Source organism: Lynx rufus, unplaced genomic scaffold, assembly GCF_022079265.1.
Source record: "Lynx rufus isolate CCGP_SWC_20201006 ecotype Redwood Valley unplaced genomic scaffold, mLynRuf1.p SCAF_3, whole genome shotgun sequence".
NCBI classification, from domain to species: Eukaryota; Metazoa; Chordata; class Mammalia; order Carnivora; family Felidae; genus Lynx; species Lynx rufus.
In genome coordinates, this window is record NW_025814845.1 from 168,486,057 (window position 1) to 168,505,303 (window position 19,247).

The window sequence follows — 19,247 nt, forward strand, 5'->3', positions numbered from 1 at the left end:
GCAGTATGATCTCAATAAATGCTAGCTCTGAATCCTAATAACGCTAACAGTAGGTGTAGACACCGCAGCTGCTATAAGGCAGGTATGCTGGTCTGTGCCACGCTGCGCTCAGGGCCACGTTCATTTCTTCTCTAATCTCTGTCAAACACCTGCTGCCTACGCCAAGGAGAGACTTCTTTCTGCATTGCTTTGCATTCTGCGGCATCTCAGCAGAATTCTCTTCTTCGTCTTACTTTTGGTAGAAAGAAGACGTTTTCCAGGTTGAGCAGGGAATGGCAAAGGTCCTTTCTCTCCCATTTCTGCCCCACACCACGCACTGCAGTAGGTTACTGGCTGCTTCCCCCCCCCCCCCCGGGGTCCTGCTGTCACAAACTCCGGTTTGGATGAGGTAGTGGGGGATTTAGTTGCCTTGCTGCCTCTTGCTGCATCCGGTCTGCAAACAACTATTCATTTTTTTTTAATTTTTTTTTTAACGTTTATTTATTTTTGAAACAGAGAGAGACACAGCATGAACGGGGGAGGGGCAGAGAGAGAGGGAAACACAGAATCAGAAGCAGGATCCAGGCTCTGAGCCATCAGCCCAGAGCCGGACGCGGGGCTCGAACTCGCGGATCGCGAGATCGTGACCTGAGCTGAAGTCAGACACTTAACCGACTGAGCCACTCAGGCGCCCCCAACTATTCATTTTTAAAAATAAAACAGTCAACGTGTCTGTTGAATTGCTGGACTTCTAGCTACCTGCCCCGGGGTTTCTGCCACTAGTTGTATCAAGGCGAAATTATGGCGATGATAAAGCTTGTTTTTATCCTTTGCCAGATACGTTGTCTGCCTTTTCTTCTCTTTTTGCTGCATCTCTCCTCCACGAGTTCCAATACCCGCGTGTCATTAACATCATGCACATTTATTCTGGGAGGTATTTTCTTGTTCACGTAACATCCTCAAGACATGTGATATTCTAACCAAGAAGAGGAGCTGAGTGGCAGGATCCTTTACACCCAGGAGTTAACAGGTTCCTCTTCTTGTTTTAGGCAAAATTCCCACAAAAACAAAAGAAAATGGCAACGCTTAATCCGAATGGGAAAGTGAACAAGGAAGAAAGAAAACAGGTGTGCAGCCGAGGGCCTCCTATGTGATGATCAAAGTGCTGGGTAGGCCACCTACCTGGTCTCCTTAAGTCTCGACAGGGAGAAGTGTGATCTGACTGCTGCATGCATGATCGACTAGACTTGGAGAGATGGGGAGACTTTTCCAAGGTTACCCAGCGAGTGAGTGGTAGAGTTAGGATTGTAGACCCAGCTCACCTTTTCAGAGAGGTCTGGCTGCACCTGACATCCTACCAGCCGGGCAACCGGTCCACTCTGCATATGCACTTGCATTGGTGCTGGCCGCTTCAGGGGGTGTGATCAAAAGGGACTTCTTTGATGGGGAGCTGTATTTTCTGATGGCAGTGATGAGAGATGGGACTAGAAAGGGTTAACAGATGGTTTGCAGTTCCTTCAAGAACCCCGCTGACTTTTGTACAGTAAAATAATAAAGTTCCAATTTGGGAGCGAGTTCGCTACTGAGACACCAGCACAGCTCCAGGCTATTAGAGGACTCGATGAGCACAAAGCTTTATGAGCCGTCAGCTGTGGCTCTGGAGGGTGATTCAGCATGTCGGTTGCTGGGAGCATAGCTGTTAATTGGAATGGGAGAGAGAGAAGGAGCCCTGGTTTGGCAGATCGAGTTTAAATGGGTGGATTGTCTGATGGAGACTTTTTCTGTTCCCTTTTGGCTTTGGTTCAATGCTTATAGCCAGACTGTTTTGCTCCCAGCTGGACTTTGCTTGTCTTGAAATGCCTTTTTTTTTTTTTTTTTTTTGTCAGTTCGTAGCTCTCGATTTTTATAAGGGCTTGGGTAAGTGAGAGGCAATGGCAGTATAGCCAACTTTCATCATGACTCTGAATTCTCTGGAGCCCTACTTGACTTTCCAGCTCGCTGCCTTCTCTGTTGTCCTAGGCTCCTTCCCCGCTCACCATAGAGCGGGTATTGCTGGCAGGCTTATTTGCAGTGTAGTTCAGTTCAGTCAGTGTTTATTAGGTGCCAGGGAGATGGGAGGAGCAGAGGATGTGGGGGCTGAAGACCCGAGTTCGAGAACTGCTGTTATCGCTCAGATACATAACTTGATTGCTCAAAGCCTTAACTTTCTGTTTTGTAAACAGGAGATGATGAAAATAACGTTCACCCATCAGGTTGAGCATTTAAGAGACGCTATGAAAGCAAGTAGTGAAAGCTCAAAGGCACCAATATGCTCTCAATATTTGTGAATCTCAGCCACTTTTTATATTCCTTTTGTATTCCTCGGGCAGAAAGAGTCTCCTCTTCTAAATCCTTTACCAAGCGATCTGTCCTGTCTGCATGGTGCAGATAGATGGAGAACAGAGTAAAAGGCTTTGGGGAAAATAGACCAAGAAGTGTGCTCTTGCTGAAAGTTACTTTATCTCCCCAAGACTCAGTGTCTTTATCTCTAAACTCATGTCTGTCTCACAGGTTATCATGAGGAGTAGAGGCGTTACTTTTGTACGGTGCCTTCTACAGAGCTTTGCACATAGAATGGGCCATAATACTGGGGCACCTGGGTGGCTCAGTCGGCTGAGCACCTGACTTCGACTCAGGTCATGATCTCACGGTTTGTGAGTTCGAGCCCCAAGTCGGGCTCTGTGCTGACAGCTCGGAACCCGGAGCCTGCTTCGGATCCTGTGTCTCCCTCTCTCTCTGCCCCTCCTCCGCTCATGCTCTGTCTCTCTCTCAAAAATAAATACACATTAAAAAAAAAAGAATAAATGGCTTTCTGTCTCTTCCACTCCCTGATTTGTACTCTCACAGCATTCCTCTCTGCTATGTCCAGAAAGAGGGGTTGACAAAAATACTTCTTGAAAAGAGGATGAATTGATCCAGTTTCCTCCCCTTGAGTTTTTCAAAATAAGTTAATACAGTTTAAATGTCATATGGTGTACAAAACCAGATAGCCCTAGATGTCCTTTAACAAAAAACAGCCCTCTCTCCCCTCATTTCCAGTCTCTAGATCGATTATAGTAACTCTGCCTTCTGACGGTCACCTCTTGCACTCATTACAATTTTCTGATTTTTCCATTTTGGACTAAGTCTATTGACTTCCGACTATAGCATGTGTAAATGTATCCCTATCTTTTATTCTACACCACCCCCCACCCCCGTATCTATTCCGTGTAACAAATTACCACAAACTTAGTGGCTTGAAGAACAGAAGAAATGTTTTCTTTCACAGTTCTGGAGGCAAAAAACCAAAAACCAAAAACCAAAAAACAAAAACCCTAAAATCAGTATTGCCGGGCCAAAATCTAGGTGTTGCCAGCTGAAAAAATGAAAAAGGGACACTGAGGTAATACAAAGAGAGTGGCTGCAGGAAGCCTCGTGAGAGCAACAAAGAGAAGGGGTTAGGGTAACTAGAACCCGGAAGCTCCAAGGAGGAGTTTCGTGGGGCTCCGGCACCAGGCCCCGAAGGAGGAAGTGTTGCAGATCGATGCTAAGATCGCCGAAGCAGGCGGTTGGCTCTGGAGTTCTAGAAAAATAAAATACCCAGAGCCTGGAGACTGATGGGCTGCCACAGCCAGGGAAAGGGCTGTGACAGAGATGATGCGGACAGGCCTAGAAGGAGGCAGGAGCCAGCGTGTCCTCGTTCCTCATCCGGGCTTCCAGCCCCCTCTGTGCCACCTACCGACAGCCGGAAGCCTACGAGCCCAGGAGAGATATGGTTGGCAGAGTCCCCGCTGTCCCACTCTGGATGGACTGGCGCTGAGGGGCGATAGCTTAAGACCCGGCACGGAGGTCTTCCGACTACCGGCATTGCTGGAAGTTTTGCAATCTTCTCTGTAAGCTTGGTATCCTGACATTTCCCATGAAGTACCAGGGGTGGGCCTTCCTTTCGGTGATGAAGGTAGGCATCGTTGGGTCCTTTAGATCTGGAAACTATTCAGCTTTAGGAAAATGTCTTCATTTGAACTCCCCCGTTTTCTGGAACTTTCTAGGATTCCTACAGTCCGTCTCGTTTACCTCTGGGATTGTCCAATTTTCTTCTAGTTTCGCCGTGTGTCGCTTATCTCCTTCTCTTCTTGTGACGCTTCCTCAAAGTTTTCTCAACTTTTTGTTCTAACCCTTTCAAATTTTTATGTTTCTGTCGGCATATTTCTAAATTTCCAAGACTTTTTTTTTGTGGGGGGGGGGGAGTTCTTTCTTAAATGGCACTCTATTCCGCAACCATCAGTACTCAGTTTGTTTCATAGGCCTTAATTTTGTTTCAGCCTTGCTTGCATCTCTTATGTTAAATTTGGTAGGTTTTAAAATGTTTTCTTCGACTACGTTTTTTGTCTTTCTTCCTCTGTCTTTTGTGTGCTTGGCTTTCCTCCAATCTCAGATACCTGTTAGCCACCTAATGTAGGGCAAATTACGCAAAGGCGGAATGTGTATGGCTTCCTCACTTTGGTCGCTGGGTCTTACTATAGGGTAGTCAAGTGAGAATCCGGATAATTCGTTGGCCATGAAATGCCAATACCTGTAGGTATTTGGGGTCCTCCCCTCCTTGGGCCTGTCATGTTCCTCAGAGAGGAGCATTTTAGTTCCAGGCTGTAAGCCTGCCTGCCACTTTCTGAGAGTTAGCTAGGGCAAGATGGGGGTGTGGTGCCCCCCACTCGTTAACGCAGACTTTCGTCGAGTGACCCGGGGTTCCGTACAGTGGCCTGCTCCTGCCTGCGACTCTGCTGTTCCTGTTTCTAGAGCTGGCTTGCTTATTGTGTTCTCTCTCATCTTCCGCTTGATGGGGAGGAGACAGCCAAATGTTGGCTGGGCAGGCTGGGAGAGTGTCTCCGTTTCTCACAGATCCCCAACCAGCTCTTTTCTCTTCCTCCCCGACCTTCATTTTGGCCTTCAGAGGGTCCTGCTGCTACTGATACTGGAGCATCGTTGTCACTCAAGCAGGGAAGTGTGACAGCTCACTTCTTTCTGGCTGTGTGTATTGCCCAGTCAGGGCTGAAAATCAGCAGGCATAGTGACATGACACAGGCCTTTTTTGATCAGAAAAGAGCACAGCGGGGGGGGGGGGGTGCTATGGGACCTGGGGACAGCCTGCTTCAGATTCTCTCTCTCCTTCTTTCTCTCTGCCCCTCCCCTGCTCTCTCTCTCTCTCTCTCTCTCTCTCAAAAATAAATAAACATTAAAAAGAGAGAGAGAGCAAGGGCGCCTGGGTGGCTCAGTTGGTTAAGCGTCCAACTTTGGCTCTGGTCATGATCTTGCAGTGTGTGCGTTTGAGCCCTGCATCTGGCTGTGTGCTGACAACTCAGAGCCTGGAGACTGCTTTGGATTCTGTGACTCCCTCTGTCTCCCCCTCTGCTTGCACTCTGTCTCTGTCTCTCTCTGTCAAAAATAAACATTAAAAAAAAAAAAGAGCATGGGAAGTTTGCTAAGTACCAACCCTGTTGCAGTGAGAAGGGTTTATGCTATAAGCACTTCAAGGGCCTGCTTTTGCCTCCGTTTTCTTCACTCATTCAGGACAATAGGCTGCGGGCAGATCCTTGAGCGAGTATGTGTTACTTACCATGTCCTCCCTGCCTTGCTTTAAAGTCTGGATCTCCCATCCTCTAGGAAGACTACTGTGGTTCATGCTTCTATCTTGCTTTCTGGTTGTCACTGTCCAGGGTGAAGATCCCTGTGCTCCTGGGGGACATCTTTCCACTTTGCTGTCTAGTGTGACTTATTCATCTTTTTAGGTGCTCACTGATTTTGCCCCATGTAAATGGTGGGTGCTGACTGTGGGGGATAGGGCACTGATTTGCACTTATTCATGTTGCCCGGTTCTATGCAGAGTGTGTTCTTATACACGCACACACTTGCTTGCACACTCACGCTCAGACACACAGCAAAATTTCTCCCATTACCTTTGGCCAGTAGCGCCTGATTATGAGTGAATAATTATTGATGGGAAAATTAATATCACATATAGATCTTTTTTTAAATGTTTTTTAAATTTATTTTTGAAGGAGAAAGAGAGAGCGTGAGCGGGGGAGGAGCAGAGAGAGAGGGAGACACAGAATCCGAAGCAGGCTCCAGGCTCTGAGCCATCAGCACAGAGCCAGATGCAGGGCTCGAACCCACAAACTGTGAGATCATGACCTGAGCCGAAGCCGGACGCTCAACCGACTGAGCCACCCAGGTGCCCCTCACATACAGATCTTTATAAAAACCCTTCCCATGCTTTACGCCACTTAATTTTTGCAACAGTTGTGGGGGGAGGATGTATTGCACCTTTTTGAGAGCTGAGGACACTGAGGCCGAGAGAGGTGAGACAGCACCCAAGACTTGCATTTAGATCTTCTTTCGAAAGCCAAACACTCTTTTTTTTTTTTTTAATTTTATGCACAGATATTCATAGCAGCTTTATTTGTAACAGACTCAAACTGGAGGCAACCAAAACGTCCACCCCTGTCCAGGTGAGTGGACAAGCACACTGTGCAATCTACCCCTACGACGCAGCACTACCCGGAAACGAAAAGAAGCGGACTATTGATACATGCAGGGAATACATCTCAAAATTGTTACACTGAATGCAAAAATTCCAGACCAAAAAACAACAACAACAAAAAGAGTATAAGAGAGTACACAGGGTAGGACTCCGTTTACACACAATTCTAGGAGATGCGAACTCACTCTGCAGTGAGGACAGATCATTCGGTTGCCTGGGGACGGCAATGAGAGTCAAACGCTCTTTGGGACAGACTGTAGCTGACTCTGTCACCAGGAGGCTGGTGGGGCGCACACTGTGACCCACTCCTAAAGCAGCCTCGCCCCCGGCAGCGTGTCCCCCAGTAGGTGAGCGGGGCCATGACGGGCTGGCCTGGCAGAGCCCAGGCTACTGAGACCCCACTTCCTGTCAGACGAATGTGGGATTGTTTTGTCATAAAAATACAAGTGTAGTCATAAAACATGTCTTTGTGGGGGAAAAAAGTTCCCAGGCCTGAGAATGTGTGTGTGTACATGTGAGACAAGCTAAGACAGGTGTCCCTCCCCTCCCCCGTCCCCGGCCCCAAGGCCGGCACGGCCAGGTGTGATCTTGTGCTAACCTACATCATGGGGGGAGCCCTGAAAGGCCAGCGGCATCTGATACCCTCCATATCAGGCTTAGAAGAGTTTTCCAAAAAGCTTTGCATGCTCTGGGTCAAGAGCTCATTTTTTCCCCCAAGAAACATGTGTATTTCAGCAGAAATTTAATCCCTGGGGTTCTAACTCCTTCACACTTACATCAGTTAAAATGGCATTTCTGAAGAGACATGTGATCCTGCAGAAGCCTCTGGAGACTAAGCCCAGCTTGGTATCCCTTCTCATTGCTTGACCTTAAACAAAAAAAAAAAAGAAAAAGAGGAAGTCACGTTTCGTTTTTAAAATGATCTTGACAAAGTCTTTCTCTTCAAATTGGCCTGGATGGAATCTTTTTCTCTCACGGGTTCTTTTGCCACATTGTCCTATCACTTTGCATGATGGAAGCAGCTGTCAGAGCTCAGGCTGCGGCCTGCGGGCCATGTCCCTGAGTTCAAGCTGCCCGGCCCCACGAGAGAGTTGACCAAAGCGAGGCTGGGCCTCTGCATGAGAATCAAACAAATTTTTGTTCTAGAAGGGCCCTAGAAGTCCTCTCTTAATCCCTTTCTCCCCCTTCTAGCGATGAGGAAACTAATGTCCAGAAACAAGGTTCCTTTCTAGAACCGCACAGCTAGTTAATAGACATTCCCAATTTTTGAGGACCTAAATTGCCAGGCATCATGCTAAATGTGCCACGTCTATTATCCTATTTACCTGTTCGGCAATTCGTGAGTGAGTCATTGCTGTCCCCAATTTACGGAGGTGAGAAACGAGGCCAATTTGTCTCGGGTCTGCCAGCTTCCACGGCAGGATGAGAGCTAGAACCATGTGCCCATGTTCCTCGCTGTTAATGAGTGTGCTCTTCCGCTCCTGCAGGATGTGGAGGGGGTGGTTGGGGGCAAGGGCCTGGGGCTCCCAACACCTGTCCTCTAATGTCTTTTGTGATTTTGACCTGAAGGTTATTTTATAGAATCGCTAGACTTTAGTATGTGTGTCTAGCTCCTAAAAATGTGAATGTTTTCACCCAATTTTGGTGTTCTGAGAACTAATACTAGGTGACGTTGCCACCTTAGCTTTCAGTCCACTGTTTTCTTTCTAGGCCGTTCTAGCCCCTCCATAGTTTCTCCGTCTTTGTCTTCTGTCTCCTGCTGGCACCCACTTCTCCCTTCCTTTTAGAAGCGGGTCTTAAGAAAGGATCTACGATTGGTGATTGATAACTCAGTGTGAAGTCAAGCCCGTCAGGGCCTTTTGTAGGGGTATTTGCCTTATCTCCGAAGAAGGAATGGAGAGATTTTTAATGAGGAAAGAAAAAGGCAGGAAACCGCATTCACCAGCATGCGTTTTGTGCCTGATACTGTGCTGGATTCTGTTACATAACTTCACTTATAAAACGCTGCCGCCTTCTTCTCCTCCGTTTTACAGATAAAGACGCTGCAGTTTAGAAAGTTTAAATAACTTGCCCTCAGCCATCATGTAATGACTTTAATTGGTGGGATTCTTTCTACTGTACCATCAACTAGAAAGGGAGGATTTTGAGGGTGATAAGGTCGGGAGGGAGGGGCTTCTCCATGTCCTTGAATCGATTGTGAGAGACTGACCTCTACTGGAGCATATAGCACTTGAACACCAAAAAGAAGAAGTCATTTTCTTAGCTTCAAATGATCTTTTTTCACATTTCGGAGAGGTATCTATTTAACATAGGTACGTCGAGGGCCGGCTACTTATCAAATACCAGACCGAATGCACAAGTAAAGTGAATATATATCCATTCTTCCGTGTATGTCACAGTAGGGACACAGTGCAAGTATCCGACACCCAGTGTGGTCAGCTTCACCTGGGCGGTATTTCCAAATAGCACGGGACAACATTCCTTCTCGAAGGACTGGAAGGCTCTAGTCAAGGAGCAGCCCTCCTCCAGGTATTTTCTCCTCATATCATATTCGTTTTCAATATGCGTATCTGGGGCGCCTGGGTGGCCCCGTAGGTCTGACTTCGGCTCAGGTCACGATCTCACTGTTCACGGGTTCGAGCCCCGCGTTGCGCTCCGTGAGGACAGCTCGGAGCCTGGAGCCTGCTTCATTCAGGTTCTCTGTCTGCCCCTCCCCCACTCATGTTCTGTCTCTCAAAAGTGAATAAATGTTAAAAAAATTTTACCATGTGCGTATCTGCATCCCGTGTCATTATTTTGTCCCAGGGTCCATTTTTTTTTCCATGTGACATTGATTCTTTGAACGTTCACTGAGAGTCACATAAAATGGGTCTGAGACATAGAGAACTGACTCTTATGAATGTTTTATTTACTTATCTATCATTCTTATCAGCAAGTAGCCTTCTTCCCTGTCTCTGGTTACCTTTTGCACTTAGCTGGCCAAATGACAATTAGATGAAGGATGGAAATAAATTGGCAGATTGCCTTTAGCTGCTAGACAAGGGCTCTTTCTTTCTTTCTTTCTATGGTGTAGTTTCACAAAGGGATTTGCAGGCATTGGAAGTTTTGGTACAAAGCAGCTTGGTGTAAAGGTTGCAGCCCAAGAGGGTGAATGAAGAGGTCAGTGTCCTTGTCTTCAGGCTGCCCGTTTTTGATACGATGAAGTCCCTTACGCCGCGTGTTGCCCCTTTCCTGTACTTGGAAAAATTATTTTGAAATATAAGATTATTATTTTACATTTTATTTGGAAATAAAGCCCGACTTCCCAGAGAATATGCCTACCGGAATCATACGATACACAGCCTGGATGGCATCATTAAGCAGCTTGGAATCATTGTGCAAAATCACTCTGCATAGAACAGAAGCAATTTTCTATTAATTTATAATGTTTTTATTGTGCTTTTCTTATTACAAAAGTATTTCATGCAGAAAATTTGAGAAGTATAGATAAGCAAGAAAGAAATGCATAAAAACCACTCAAATCTTGTCACTCAAAGATATCCACTGATAACATTCTATATTATTCTTTAGCCTTTTAAAATGCATATTTTAACATAAGCAGTATTGCCCTACTCACAATATTTTTTAATTTTCTTTTTCTTTTAACAGTATGTTTGAATATCTTTGCATGGCAAAGCAATCTTTTAGAATATCGTATTTTATGGTTGCCTCGTATTTTGTTATATAGTTATATCATAATTTAACCATTTTCTTTTTAGGGAGATTTAATATTTATCCAAATACTTGGTCATTTTTAGGCTCTTCTGCCCTAAACCTCTTTGTTGATACATCTTTGTGCACATTCGTAATTTATTCGTTAGGATCAAAGTCTAAGGGTGCAAAAAATTTAAGGATGTTGATATTTGTTGCCCAAACGACTCTAAGAAAGTTATATTAGTGTATGCTTCTGTCCATTGACTCATAGTCAATAGGACAATAGTAGGGTGATGGATTATATTAAAACTTTGCCAATATGATAGTTTACAATATTGTCACAGATGCGTTTCGATTTATTACTAAAATTAAATAGGTTTTGGATTTTTACAACATACTTTTTGATGTTTTAACCTTTTAAGATCTTTTGTTTACATTTGTATATATTTCTGTACACAAATATGTAAAGCACATGCTCTGGAGACAAACTGCCTGGGGTCCAGCCCAAACTCCGCCACTTTAGGAAGGCCGACCCCAAGACTAAGAATATTACCTCTTTATTTTTTTCAGGTACCTTGGGTGCGATTTTCTGCGTTTCTACATTTAAAAAATGACATTTTCGCCTGGAAAAAAAGAAAGAAAAAAAGGAAAAAGGAAAACTGACATTTGTGGCTGTGTTGATGCCTCTCTGTTTTCTGCATCCAGTCCCTCTCCTTTCCCAGCTGCTCTGGGCCACAAGAGGCTGTGGGAAGAGGCTACATCACCGGGCCGCCTTGCCTTCTGGGTTTTGGTTGGGTCAAGCCTGTGGCGGCAGTGAAAGGGAAGAGGGGGAGACTGGAATAGGAGATTGTAGAGAGCAGCATGTGCGAGGCCAAAGTTTGGACTGAATTCCATACCTAATGGGACACTGAGCGGGATTTTAAGCGGGGGAGGAAGATGGTCAAAGATCAAAGTGGCAAATTAAGACAGTTAATTTGATGGCCTTCGACAAGCTAGAGGAAGGCTGAAGGCAGGCAGCCCCATGGGGGCTGGGATCCCAGCAGTTCCACTGAACTTGTGTTTGTTGACCACGACGGGGTAAAAGGATAGCTGATTGAGAGACATTTCCAAAGCAAGTGATCCAATCCCGGGGGTGGATATGTTAAGGAATTGTGTAGTGACATTGCTACACGGACATTGCTATAACGGACAGGCAGCTGCCTTTCTAGAGTGACATCCACAGGGCTCTTTGCAGGGACGTGCTACCTGGTAGCTAAAGTCATCTTGTTACTAAAGCCAAACACCACCGTTGCGTTTTCTCTTTTGTTTGATTTCCAGGTCTTAGAATATTATAGTGTCTTTTTTAAAAAAAATTTTTTTAACGTTTTTATTTATTTTTGAGACAGACAGAGACAGAGCATGAACGGGGGAGGGGCAGAGAGAGAGGGAGACCCTGAATCAGAAGCAGACTCCAGGCTCCGAGCTGTCAACCCAGAGCCTGACGCGGGGCTCGAACTCACAGACCGCGAGATCATGACCTGAGCCGAAGTCGGACGCTCAACCGACTGAGCCACCCAGGTGCCCCTATAGTGTCTTAAAAACATATATTTAGGGGATCCTGGGTGGCTCAGTCAGTTAAGTGTCCGACTCGTGGTTTCGGCTCAGGTCATGATCTCATGGCTCATGAGATGGAACCCAGCATTGGACTCTAGTTGTGTGCAGACAACATAGAGCCTGCTTGGGATTCTCTCTTTCTCTCTCTCTCTGTCCCTCCTCTGCTCATGCACATGTTCTCTCTCTCTCTCTCTTAAAATAAATTTTTAAAAAACCCTAAAAAACATATACTTAAAATAACAATCACTGATTTCTTTCTTAGCAGTTACATATTACTTCATTTAATATTTTTATTCCCACTTGGCCTAAATGTTATCACATGATCAGTGGAAAATCCCAGTGGGAAGCAGTCTGGAATAGTGGCAAACATGGGCCGGGGGGTAGGGGGGTGGGACAGGGAAGCTGGTTCCAAGCAAAGTAGGGCAGCTAGGTATGTTTTTCCTCTTATAGACTCTCCAGTGTGCTTGTGTGTTGTCCTTTGGGAACTTCTTTATCCCCTAAATGGTTTCCTTGGAAATACGATTTCAACTGGGTGAAGCACATAAGAAGAAGGAAAGGAGAGAGAATTAAGTTGCTTTGAGATACACGGTAGATTCAGCCTTCTTCACCATTGGTGCTACTTTTTCTTAGGCAGTTACCAGGATAATAGCTTTGGGCTAATAATTTAGCAATGGTAACTGCTCACTTTGGAGGTGACTTTAGAAATTGTGTAATCCAATCTCTTTATTTTGCCACAAGGAAAACAAAACTCAGATCCCCCTTCTCTATCCCCTTGGTCTCCTCCGACCGGGAATCTTTTGGCTTCTGTGATTCAGCTCCCTTAAATATGAATTGGATAACTTGGAAGTATCTGGTAAAGCGTGACAACCCTCACCATGAGCTCTGGGGCTCTCCTCCAGCCGGTTGGTGATTTCTCCACGTTGACAGAGCCTATTCAGATTTTATATTTGCTTCTATTTCTGAGGGTGTTGATTTTGGTGAGGACTAGAGCATGTTGGTGTTACACAGGAGGCAAGGGATCGTCACTCAGCAGGATTCAATAGGCGAAATGGAGGAGGAAGTTCAATGGTGCTGGGTGGGACAAAAAGGCAATTTTATCTGGGAAGGCCCCTTGGAGTAGCAGAAAGTCTGCAGGATTACCTCATTTTTGAGAGAAAATACTTGCAGGACTTTGCCCTGGTTGCTCACTTTGCCGTGGTTGTAGATTTTCTTATTTGTGTGTTTCTTCATTCTCCAAATTTTTCTGTCATGAATGTCTTACTTCGGTATTCAGGGAGATTTATTTTATCGGTGTGTATCAATATCTTTATCACAATTTCGAAAAGACAAAATGCTTGGGAGAAGTAGCTCTGAAGCCCTTGTGGGGAATTTTCAAGAAGGTTGGAAGGAAAGCCCTAAACAGCATTTCCTAAAGTGTTCTGTGGGAAGCAATCTTGGAAAAACCGTTCCCGGGCCAAGTACATTTGGAGCGATGTGCTCCAGCCTCCTCTTGGAGACTTATACTGCCCGTTGAGAGCTCTGGAACTTTCTGCAGGAAAATAAAACACGACAAAACACAAAATTCTGTCTCAATTCTTTTAACTCGGTGTTTCTAAACATATTTGACTGGCAACTACCTTTTGGGTCTTAATATTCCAGCAAAACCACTATTTTGTGAAACGTATTTTGGGGGAGTGCCCTTAAGAGAGTGCCACAGAAACTCTGTTTGAAGCTCTGCATCTCAGGGTAAGCCTAAGGCAAACCACCCCGTGATGTCTCCTCTTCCGTTGGGGTCCTGGTGAACACCAACCAGTTCAAGGGGATATTAAGGCTTGCCTTGAAGGAGAAAAAAAAACACTGAAAGCATGCAGCGTGGAGTAGGAGGGCAGGTGTATTAATGAGGAAGGTCAGACTCATGGCCTCTTAGCAGGGGCTGCACTTAGCCTTAGCAGAGCTGGGAGGACCTCCTCTTTGACCTCCTTGGCCGACTTCTGAAGTCACCGCCCAGGAGCCTGGCTGCCGTCGCTTCCCCAGCCAGCAGGGGGCGCCCCCTGTCTCTGCTGGAGGCCCAGAGAGCTGGCTCTCCAGACTCAGCTGTGCTGAATCCATCCTGTCTGTTCAGCCCTCTTCTGGGTGCCGTGGGGCTGCCAAAGAGACAGCTTCACTCCTCCCTTACCAAACTGATGATCTAGTTGAGGAGATGAGGCACATACGTATGAGGTGTCTGAAAATATGAGCTGACCACTGTGTGCTTTGTCACGTAATACAGACTCTCAGGTATATCTTATGCACTTAGAGAGGAGGACATCAGTGAGCCTGAAGTGGGGTGGAAAGTAGGGCCAGAGGAATGACTAGAACTTGAAAAGGTAGAGATGAGAGGGGAAGGCAATCACGCAGGGGAAAGGCCTGCAAGAACCTTGATTTGTCCAGAGGCCGCATTATCAAGTCCATTAGGAAGCCTCGGGCCGCTCTGACAGGTGCTATGCTCAGCGGTGTTTTTCAGATAGGCTATCGGGGTGACTGTAGACCTGCGTCTACACTGAGTCTCCATGAGTTTCAGTGATCACCCTAGTCTCTTCTCTGGTGTGGCAGTTATGGCCAAGTAGCCCATTCATTGTTAGCTTGCTCTTAAGTACTGTGAGCATGTCTCGATTCCTAGGGGGCCCGTGTGCTCTCCAAAGGCATGAGCAAAAGGCTCACACAATACTTTCCCTTTCCCTCCTACCCGTTTGCCCTACGTGTGTCACACCATATTCGACATAAAGTATATCTTCAGTAAATGTCTGCTGATAGACCAGTTGGATTCTGAATAAAACTTGTTGCGGGGCACCTGGGTGGCTCAGTCGGTTGAGGGTCGGACTTTGGCTCAGGTCAGGGTTTGTGAGTTCGAGCCCCGCGTCGGGCTCTGCGCTGACAGCTCGGAGCCTGGAGCCTGCTTCCGATCCTGGGTCTCCCTTTCTCTCTGCCCCTCCCCTGCTCACGCTCTGTCTCTCTGTCTCTCTCAAAAATAAATACACGTTAAAAAGAATTTTTAAAACGAGTTGCTTAGATGTACATCTATGACCTCATTGGGTTATTACTGAGTGTCAGTGTCCCCACTTCACTGGGGGTGGGGAGGGAGGAAGGGGAATGAAGACACGCTCCAATGTTGCACAGCGTCAGGCGGCATATAGAGCCTCATTTAAAAGCCAATTCTCTTTTGAGGCCTTTGTCTGCTCGAGTCAGTGTGACCGAGTCCTGTCCTCAGTCTCGTTTGGGTGTGTCTGTTTGTGTGTGTGTGTAGAGGCAGGAATGGAAGGGGAAGGAGAAGGTGCAAAAACAATTAAGACGTAGTGCTCCCCTCAGGAGGCTTACACTCTGGTAAGAAGAACCAGGGTAAGCACCGTCATCTATGAAGGAGACGCCAGCCAGCCTTTTAGGGGTGTGAGGGTAGGAGGGGCCGCTTCAGCTACCTGTAGGTCGTTACTTATTGTTCAAGAAAGATGAGCGGGGAGTCTGTTCTGTTGCCTTCTGTAGAACCTCTTTTCTCATTGATGCCGACGAGACTGCAGCCACCGGGGGCCTCATCCTTCCTTTCCCTCCGACCCTGGGGCAGTGACAGACACGTTCTGCATCTGTGTGGCAATTCCAGAGCGGACGCTGTACCTCCAGGCGCAGTCCACCAGATGGTGCAAAACAAATGAAACACCGGTCCTTGTGGTCTCTTCAGCTTATCGAACCCGAAATTGGACAGCTGTGGGGAGGACTTTCTGGGAATTTTCCACTTCTGAGTTCAGCCAGAATGGTATGAAAATGCACCCTTGAGGCCTAAATAGAAAGTTTGGAGTAGTTTCAGGGATTCAACACTCGTGTGTGTGTGTGTGTGTGTGTGTGTGTGTGTGTGTCTTATATAGGCAAAACGGAGGCACTTGACTACACGTGGAGTTTAGGAAACTTCCTGCTCTCATCCCAAATAGTCTTGTACCTCCTGTTTCAGGCTAAACTGCCAGGCCACAAAATCGTAAAGGTGTTCAGGCGGTAATGTCCTAGGGACAAATAATACTGACTCATATTTGTTTAGAGCCTTGCATGTACTGTCATATTTCTGATTTCTTTCCCTTCCTTCCTTCTTTCCTTCCTTCCTTCCTTCCTTCCTTCCTTCCTTCCTTCCTTCTTTTCTTCTTCATTTTTAATTTTAATTCCAGTGTGGTTAACATACAGCATTATATTAATTTCAGGTGTACAATGTAATGATTCAGTAATTCTATATGTTATTCAGTGCTCATCATGAGAAGTGTATTTTTTTTTTCAACGTTTATTTTTATTTTTGGGACAGAGAGAGACAGAGCATGAACGGGGGAGGGGCAGAGAGAGAGGGAGACACAGAATCGGAAACAGGCTCCAGGCTCTGAGCCATCAGCCCAGAGCCCGACGCGGGGCTCGAACTCACGGAGCGCGAGATCGTGACCTGGCTGAAGTCGGACGCTTAACCGACTGCGCCACCCAGGCGCCCCGAGAAGTGTATTTTTTAATCCCCTTCATCTATTTCACCCATCCCCACCCACCTCCCCTCTGGTAAGCCTCTGTTTGTTCTCTATAGTTAAGAGTCTGGTTTTTGTTTTTGTTTTTTTTTGGTTTATCTCTCTTTTTATTCCTTTCCTTTGTTCATTTGTTTTGTTTCTTAAATCCCACGTATGAGTGAAATCGCATGGTATTTGTCTTTCTCTGACTGACTTATTTCACTTAGCATTATATTTTCTAGGTCCATCCATGTTGCTGCAAATGGCCAGATTTCATTCATTTTTATGGCTGAGTAATATCACATCTTTATCCATTCATCTATCGATGGATACTGGGTTGCCCTCATAGTCTGGCTATTGTAAATAATGCTGCAATAAACTCAGGGGTGCATGTATCTTTCAAATTAGTGTTTTCATATTCTTTGGGTAAAGACCCAGTAGTGGAATAACTGGATCACGTGGTGATTCTTTTTTTAATTTTTTGAGCAACTTCCATTCTACTTTCCATAGTGGGCTGCACCAGTTTGTATTCCTACCAACAGTGCCTAGCGTTCCTTTTTCTCCACATCCTCGCCAATGCTTGTTTTTTCCTGTGTTTTTGATTTTAGCCATTCTGCCAGGTGTGAGGTGATATCTCGTTGTGGTTTTGATTTGCACTTTCCCTGATGATCAGTGATATTGAGCATCTTTTCATGGGTCTGGGGCCATCTGTATGTATTTTGGACACTAACCCTTTATCAGATATGTCATTTGCAAATATCTTCTCCCATTCCGTAGGTTGCCTTTTGGTTTTGTTGATAGTTTCCTTTGCTGTGCAGAAGCTTTTATTTTGATGTAGTCCCAACTTACCTCTGATTTCATTAGAACTTCATAACAACCCCGTGAAGCAAGTGATGTTGTTACAGTCATTTTATGGATGAGAAAACTGAGGGTCACATCTAGAAGAGTCCCAAGGTTATATACTTGGTTAGTGATGGGGCTGCTGGCCAATATTGAGATCTTCAGGTGTTGAATTTCTGTTTCCCTGGACTGAATTCTCTCTTTAAGTGATTGGAATCCAATTTTCTTAAAAAGTAGATGGTGAGAGGGAGAAGGAAGAGAAGATCGGAGGGGACCAAGCTCTTGCTAGAGGAGAGAAAGGGCAGTGGTAAGGGAACGCTAGGGGCCCAGAAGACAAATGTGCTTCTTCAGGTTTTCTTGGAGTGATTGTGTGTGTGCATGTGTGTGTTAGTGATTGTGTGTGTGCATGTGTGCGCTATATTGAAATATATTAGAAAACCAAATTCCAAACAAAAAACAATGGAAAATAAACAAATAAAAGCCCCTTCCTTGTTAAATCAAAGTTGCATCAATTTCCCAGCACAGTACAGGAAACATGATTCCTTGTGCCCTTTGCCCTTTCCTGTTCTCCCTGAGTTGTCTGTTCCTTTCCCCTTCCCGTGTCTACATAGGGGGTCTGTTGTAAGCCATTCATCATATATGCTCTGCACTAGTCACTCTTGCCCTCCCCTCACCAGTACCTGCAAGACTGTCCTGCCTCAAAGCTAGTCAAGTGACCAACAGATTCTTCAGAATCATCTGTGCTAAGTACATTAGTGAATGGTAATGGTTTAATGCACCTCTCCTTTTGAGTAACACAGAAGTGAAGAGTTTATTTCATTCAAAGCTTCATGCACAATTTAAAGCAAAGCACTATGGAGGTTTCAGGCACTGACATTGAACAGGTTTTTAGGGCTCCTGGAGACTTCTCAGAATCGTTCACACCACCCCGGTTGTATGTGCAGCCTGTCCATGGAGTCAGCCTGTGGCCTGCCTGTAGAGATGTTTTCTGGTAGGGGATTGTATTTAACCAGGCAGATTCACCCTTGTGTTCTTCCTTCTTTCTCATTTTAGTGAAAACTAAAGTTAAGACTTTGGTTAAGACTCCCAGGACATTCAACCTGGATTTTTGCAATAATCTCTGTATTTCCCATTTTGTCTCCTTGTACTTTTATTGGAGAGGTGGCTTCCAGAAAATTTAGCATAAAACAGATAGGATCATTTTACTTTCCTTCCTGAAAATTTTGAATGCCTCCTCATTTTCCTTTTTAAACAAAAGACTTATTGAGATATAATTCACAAAGCCATTAAAATCTACCCAATTTGAATTAGACAACTCAGTGGGTTTTAGTATATTCAAAAAGTCATTGAGGCACCTGGGTGGTTCAGTCGGTGAAGCATTTGACTTTGGCTCAGGTCACGATCCCACAGTTTGTGGGTTCAAGCCCCATGTCAGGCTCTGTGCTGACAGCTCAGAGCCGGAAGCCTGCTTCAGATTCTGTGTCTCCCTCTCTCTCTGCCCCTCGCCCACTCACACTGTGTCTCTTTCTCTCAAAAATAAATACAAATTTTTAAAAAAAGTATGCAACCATCATTGCCATTAGGGACTGAATTGTGTACCCCTAAAACTCATATGTTGAAGTCTCAACCTCAGTGACTGTGGCTTTAGATAGCTAATTAAGATAAAATGAGTTCATATGGATAAACCCTAATCCAATATGACTGGTGTCCTTATAGGAAGAGGAAATTAGAACACAGACAACCCACAGACTGAGGGGGCAATGAAGGAAGACCCAGAGGCCAAAGAAAGTCCTCAGAATAAGCCAAACCTGCTGACACCTTGAATTTGGACTTCCAGCCTTCAGAACTGCAAGAAAATGAATATCTGTTGCCCCCCTGGCTTTGTATTTTGTTACAGCAGCCCCAGCAGACTCATACATCCACATTTAAACTTAGAGCATTTTCATCACCCCCAAAAGGAAACATTTATCCATTGTAGTCATTTCTTGCTTTTCTCTATCTCTATTAGGCCTAGGTAACCCCAAATCTACTCTGTGTTCTATGTCGATTCTGGATGTTTCATAGAAAGAAAACCATACAATATGTGGTTTTTAAAAAAAAACTGGTTTCTT

At 45.4% G+C, this 19,247-nt stretch overlaps 1 long non-coding RNA gene across 1 annotated transcript; it reads left to right on the forward strand.

Moving 5' to 3' along the window:
- Window positions 1-3,567: 3,567 nt before the first annotated feature.
- On the forward strand, window positions 3,568-11,568 carry LOC124520733 (uncharacterized). Its single transcript, XR_006964395.1, has 2 exons — window positions 3,568-3,955; window positions 10,796-11,568. It is a non-coding gene; the product is annotated as an uncharacterized LOC124520733 (long non-coding RNA).
- Window positions 11,569-19,247: the final 7,679 nt, after the last annotated feature.